This window comes from Lipophrys pholis, assembly GCF_963383615.2.
Source record: "Lipophrys pholis genome assembly, chromosome: 21".
Classification (NCBI taxonomy): domain Eukaryota; kingdom Metazoa; phylum Chordata; class Actinopteri; order Blenniiformes; family Blenniidae; genus Lipophrys; species Lipophrys pholis.
The window spans coordinates 24,596,326-24,602,936 of NC_137649.1; the positions used below are offsets into that span (position 1 = coordinate 24,596,326).

Genomic DNA, 6,611 nt, shown 5'->3' on the forward strand with positions numbered 1-6,611 from the left:
TCCAGTCTAGTCTAGTCTAGTCTAGTCCAGTCAAATCCAGTCCAGTCCAGTCCAGTCCAGTCCAGTCCATCTTTCTTCATAAAGCACTCTAATCCCACACAGGAAGCTCGGGGGAATATTGACCTTTGTCCTTGGGTCAGCAGTGGATCTCCGATCTCTGGGAGCTCAAATATGAGAATGTCTTTACATCCAGAAGCAGGAGGGGATAAAGAGATGGAGGTCAGTGACGGTGACGCCCCGTCCAGAGGCATCATGGGAAGTGGCGGCGAGGACCAGACTCAAGCTCCAGCGCTGCGATAACAAAGGTGTTAGATTACAAAAAAAAGGTGCTAAATACAAGTTACAGTTACTCAGATACTCCAGTCATCTGATACCAAAGCACAAGTCTTCTGTTTACTGAGCGATGAAACGTTCCTTACAAATCTTTGCATTATGTGTTCTGATGAATGATCTGTCCAATATTGACGATACTATTAAATCCAGTTCAAATGTAAATCAAATATGGTTTTGATTCCTGATCGGGACGCACCGATATCGACGCCAGTGTCAAGTATCGGTCCGATATTTGTACCGGGAAAAAGCTTGCTCATTTTCTCTGCAATTTGTGAATCATTAACATATATAAATATTGATTAGGAAGAAGCTCAAATATATGGACATTCATTCATTTATTTATTTATTTATTCATTCATTCTCTAAACTTTATGAAAAATTCTTTATCAGAAACGTTAAACTGAAATACTTCTATTGATTATTAATCCGGTCCATGTAGTTTTATTAGTCCTAAGTTTCCTCCATCACGTCTCACTTTCATTCACTTTCTGTTCAAAAACAAACAAGAAAACTGTTTCATTGCAATATTGCTGATTTATTGTGCACAAAGCCCACATGCTGAACAGCCGTACTTCCCAAGCAAAGACAACCACAGAAACATTTGGAGAAAATATCGGCCAAGCTTTTCCACACTTTTGGTTTTGAAGATTAAAAGAAGCCGTTTGGACTGACGGGTCCGTCTCTTCCCGTGGAATCTGGCCGCGGGGCTTCTAGGCGAAACCCGGCCGTCCAGGTCTGTACTCCACCGAGCGTTTGTCCAGCTGCAGCTCCACCACCTCGGCGTCGTTATGACCATGAATGAGCCTGATGGAGGGAGAGTGGAGACGAGCTGTACACATGGACGTACCGATACCGGTACCAGTATCGGGCCAGATACCACACAGAGTACTCATACCAGGTTCTTTAATATTAATGACAACGACAGAAGTAGGACTGACTGTAAATTATGTTCTGGCAAAATATTGGTCCCTGGATCTCCAGTCTCCAGTAGCATAGCGCAGTACGGAGAGACGCTACGCTCTGCGCTATGCTAATGTAGCCTGTGCGGCTGCTGGAGGAGCTTCTTGGCAACACAGAGGCTTTGTTATTGTTTATGTAGGGAGTATAAATTCTACTTTATGGCATGTAATAAGTACTAGTGTCGGTATTAGTATCGGCATGTAGTTAAAGGTTGGTACTGGTATCGGTACTGGGTATCGGTGTGAAGCTAAAAGGTAGTACTTGTATAGGTACTCGGTATCGGTATGTAGCTAAAGGTTAGTACTGGTAGCAGTACTTGGTATCGGCATGTAGCTAAAGGTTAGTACTGGTATCAGTACTTGGTATCAGCATGTAATTAAAGGTTAGTACTGGTATCAGTACTCAGTATTGGCATGCAGCTAAAGAGTAGAACTTGTATTGGTGCTGAGTATTGGCATGTAGCTAAAAGGTAGTACTTGTACTTTAAAAAGTGGTCTCAGTACATCAGTATTATTAACTTGCAGTATCATTTCAGGTTCAGATGGTAAAGCTGGTCTTACCCGTGGATCGCCCTCCCAACTGAGAAAAAACAGAAAAGTGGAAACAGAGTTAGAATTACTCTCATCACACATTAAGCAGTTCAGTCAGTAGTACTATTTCCTGACTGTACCGTGCACGGCTCCCTGAAGTAGTAATCCCAAAAATACACTTTCCAGGTTTGTCCATGAGAACGACCATGGACAAGACCAGAAAAAACAGAACTATTGATATTAGTTCTGGTATTGGTACTGAAACCGATACCGGCACCGATACCGGAAGCTTGAAGCTCATCGTCTCCCAATAAAGGAGAATCTGTTTTAATACGACGTAATAAACCATCCAGCTGATTATTGTTCTACAGAGGAACATTAGTTAATTATGCAATTTTATTTTGTAAGATGTGATTATTTTGGTTGTTCTTTGTTTTTCCTCAAATTGTTTAGATTTTTGAACATTGACTGATTGATTGAGTGAGTTAGTTAGTTTAATGTCAGCTTTGTCTTATTTATAAATTTGTTGACTGTTTGTCAGGCTGTTCATGGTTATTTATTTATTTATTTATTTATTTATTTATTTATTTATTTATTTATTTATTTATTTATTTATTTATTTATTTAATTAATTATTTAATGTCAACTTGGTCTTTTTTATATATTTGTACATTATTGATATTATTTGATTTGTTTCTTTAATTTTGAGGCTGTTCATGCTTGTTTATCTATTTATATTTTTTATTTATTTATTTATTTATTTGTGTGTTTGTTTATTTTTTAATTATTTAGTTAGTTAGTTAGATAGTTAGTTCGTTAACTTGGTCGGCTGTCGAAAAACCGGTGAAAATTCAGTAAGAAGTCATTATGTGAGAGAGATGAACTAAATTCACAAATAAGTAAACAAATTTTTTTTTTAAACGAGTTAAGAATTAAATATATTAATCTGGAGAGTTAAATGATTAAATATAAAAAAGAAACAAATAAATAGGTGTTTTTATTGTGGACAGTTAAATTATACAACATGATTTAATTAAAATAAATGATCTTCTATTACATTTGAGCAGAAACTCTAAATACAGAAAGAATAGAGAATCCTCTCCTGAGTTACCGTGAAGGAAGCCATTGATGATGTGGTGCAGGAAGGCGTCGCCGGGTTCGGCCATGAGGACGACCAGCGACAGAACCAGGAAGAGCGAGACCAGCTTCATCCTCAACACTGGAACCAGAGCTGGAACAGTTCAGCCACAAGACCAGAGTCCTCGGGGGAATATTGACCTTTGTCCTTGGGTCAGCAGTGGATCTCCGATCTCTGGGAGCTCAAATATGAGAATGTCTTTACATCCAGAAGCAGGAGGGGATAAAGAGATGGAGGTCAGTGACGGTGACGCCCCGTCCAGAGGCATCATGGGAAGTGGCGGCGAGGACCAGACTCAAGCTCCAGCGCTGCGATAACAAAGGTGTTAGATTACAAAAAAAAGGTGCTAAATACAAGTTACAGTTACTCAGATACTCCAGTCATCTGATACCAAAGCACAAGTCCTCAAAACTCGCAGTAAACCAGAACTCTGGTGTTTCTCAGTATTAGTACATAAAGAGATGCTGAAGGTTACACATGTAATGCAGTTTCTGCAAAACAGGGACGCATCAATACTGGTATCGGGTCAGATACTGAGTACTAGTACTCAGAATAAGGCCTGTGACACAACCCGGTGAGTACTAATACAACCCGGCGAGTACAAATACAACCCTGAGAGTACTAATACAACTTAGCGAGTACTAAACAACCCGGCGAGTACTATTACAGCCCGGCAAGTACTAAACAACCCGGCAAGTACTATGTGACATCATGTGTCCGCAGGTCAAGTGACGAAAGGCAACGTCCAGTCCAGTCCAGTCCAGTCCAGTCTAATCCGGTCCATTCCAGTCCAGTCCAGTCTAATCCGGTCCATTCCAGTCCATTCCAGTCCAGTCCAGTCTAATCCGGTCTGGTCCAGTCTAATCCAGTCTAGTCTAGTCCATCTCTATTCATAAAACTGAAACACTCACAGTCACACACATTGTGGAGGTCACACACACACTGTGGAGGTCACACACACACTGTGGAGGTCACACACACACTGTGAAGGTCACACACTGTGAAGGTCACACACACATTGTGAAGGTCACACACATTGTGAAGGTCACACACACTGTGGAGGTCACACACACATTGTGAAGGTCACACACACATTGTGAAGGTCACACACACATTGTGAAGGTCACACACACATTGTGAAGGTCACACACACATTGTGAAGGTCACACACATTGTGAAGGTCACACACACATTGTGAAGGTCACACACATTGTGAAGGTCACACACACTGTGGAGGTCACACACACATTGTGAAGGTCACACACACATTGTGAAGGTCACACACATTGTGAAGGTCACACACACATTGTGAAGGTCACACACATTGTGAAGGTCACACACACTGTGGAGGTCACACACACATTGTGAAGGTCACACACATTGTGAAGGTCACACACACTGTGAAGGTCACACACATTATGAAGGTCACACACATTGTGAAGGTCACACACACTGTGGAGGTCACACACACACTGTGAAGGTCACACACATTATGAAGGTCACACACACTGTGAAGGTCACACACATTATGAAGGTCACACACATTATGAAGGTCACACACATTATGAAGGTCACACACACACTGTGAAGGTCACACACATTATGAAGGTCACACACACACTGTGAAGGTCTCACACACACTGTGAAGGTCACACACACTGTGAAGGTCACACACACTGTGAAGGTCACACACACATTGTGGAACCTTCTAGAAGTGCAACATTTTATAATTCTTTAAAAGTTTCTGAAATTTAGACACACTGTAGAACTCGTGTACAGTTTAGTTTTTTTTGTAAAACTTGAAATGTATTTGTTTGGTTACTTGAACACAAGAAAACGCAGAACAAACCGAAACAGTAGAACCGAGCCGCAGAACGTCTCGGCTGCCAGGCATCGTTTTCCTCTGTAACTCCAGGATCTTCATTCTAGAACTCCTCCAGTCTGTAACTCAGGGTCTAGATCTTCATTCTAGAACTCTCCCAGTCTGTAACTCAGGGTCTAGATCTTCATTCTAGAACTCTCCCAGTCTGTAACTCAAGGTCTAGATCTTCATTCTAGAACTCTCCCAGTCTGTAACTCAAGGTCTAGATCTTCATTCTAGAACTCTCCTAGTCTGTAACTCAAGGTCTAGATCTTCATTCTAGAACTCTCCCAGTCTGTAACTCAAGGTCTAGATCTTCATTCTAGAACTCTCCCAGTCTGTAACTCAGGGTCTAGATCTTCATTCTAGAACTCTCCCAGTCTGTAACTCAGGGTCTAGATCTTCATTCTAGAACTCCTCCAGTCTGTAACTCAAGGTCTAGATCTTCATTCTAGAACTCTCCTAGTCTGTAACTCAGGGTCTAGATCTTCATTGTAGAACTCTCCTAGTCTGTAACTCAAGGTCTAGATCTTCATTCTAGAACTCTCTCTTTCATGAACTCTTCTGCTTGAGTTTTAAATAAAGAAGAATTGGTTATTTATTTGACCAGATATTGAGTTTTGCTCCATCGTTTCTCGTTAAATATTGTTTCTATCTTCTGTTTCTGGCCCTTCGCCACTTTTCAGTTGTAGGTGATGTGAAATAAAACTTTGTTTTGAGCCGCAGACAGTTTAATGTCAGCCGAGTGGAAATGTCAGCGTGAACGTGGCGAGCGTTCTCCGGGCAGGAACTCCCCCGGCGCTTCAGCACAATTCAGAGAAAAGCTCTTTGGGGAAGTTTGTCTTTTCCATCAAGATAAGTAGTGATGCAGAGTGAGACGGCGTTTTGGTTTCTGCTGCTGCTGCTTCGTCACTTCAACTTTATTTTAACAGGAAGTCCAACAACTGACATGAAACTTTACTAATTACAGAATGACGAGGAAACGGCACAAACACAGTATTCTAACGTCTCAGGAGGTTTATTGAGATCATTTCCTAAATGTACTATATTTGTTGTGTGTTTGCGCCGGATCGACTTCCTGTGAGTTTATTATGGTACGAACACATGAGGCTCTTATATCCACATTAATTCAGTCATTCTAGAAAGAACACACACACACACACACACAACACACACACACACACACACACACACACACACACACACACACACACACACACACACACACACACACACACACACACGTAAACGTATATGTATGTATGGATTCTTTCTACAGAAGACTGGATGTTTATGAATAAAAAACTATAACATTTTGTTGTAAAATAGTAAAAGAGCAGCAGGTTTTATATATATATATATTATAAATGTGATTATTGATTATTAGAGAATCAATAGTAGTAAAAAATAATATCTTTATCTTTATTTATTAGGGGTTTTAAATAGATATATCTATCTGTGTGTGTGTGTGTGTGTGTGTGTGTGTGTGTGTGTGTGTGTGTGTGTGTGTGTGTGTGTGTGTGTGTGTGTGTGTGTGTGTGTGTGTGTGTGTGTGTGTGTGTGTGTGTGTGTGACACAGCAGAGTGGTATCAGTGAGAACAGGTTGCTGGTTCCTCCTCGGCGGTGACAAACTACAGAAACTTTCTTCCTCAATTCTTTTGGGTTTATTTTCTCAACATTTGTTTACTTTATTTACAGTTTTCAGATTTGTAAGTACCTGATGTAGTACTTATTCAGAGTGAAGTGAATCCGCAGTGGATGTTTGCTGGATGTAATTCTTGGAGGTTCT

The 6,611-nt window shown here is 40.7% G+C and overlaps 1 long non-coding RNA gene across 1 annotated transcript; it reads right to left on the reverse strand.

Moving 5' to 3' along the window:
- Nucleotides 1-858: 858 nt before the first annotated feature.
- Nucleotides 859-3,168, reverse strand: LOC308126820. Its single transcript, XR_013936468.1, has 3 exons — nucleotides 2,935-3,168; nucleotides 1,854-1,872; nucleotides 859-1,137 (listed from the first exon to the last, which is right to left on the reverse strand). It is a non-coding gene; the product is annotated as an uncharacterized lncRNA (long non-coding RNA).
- Nucleotides 3,169-6,611: the final 3,443 nt, after the last annotated feature.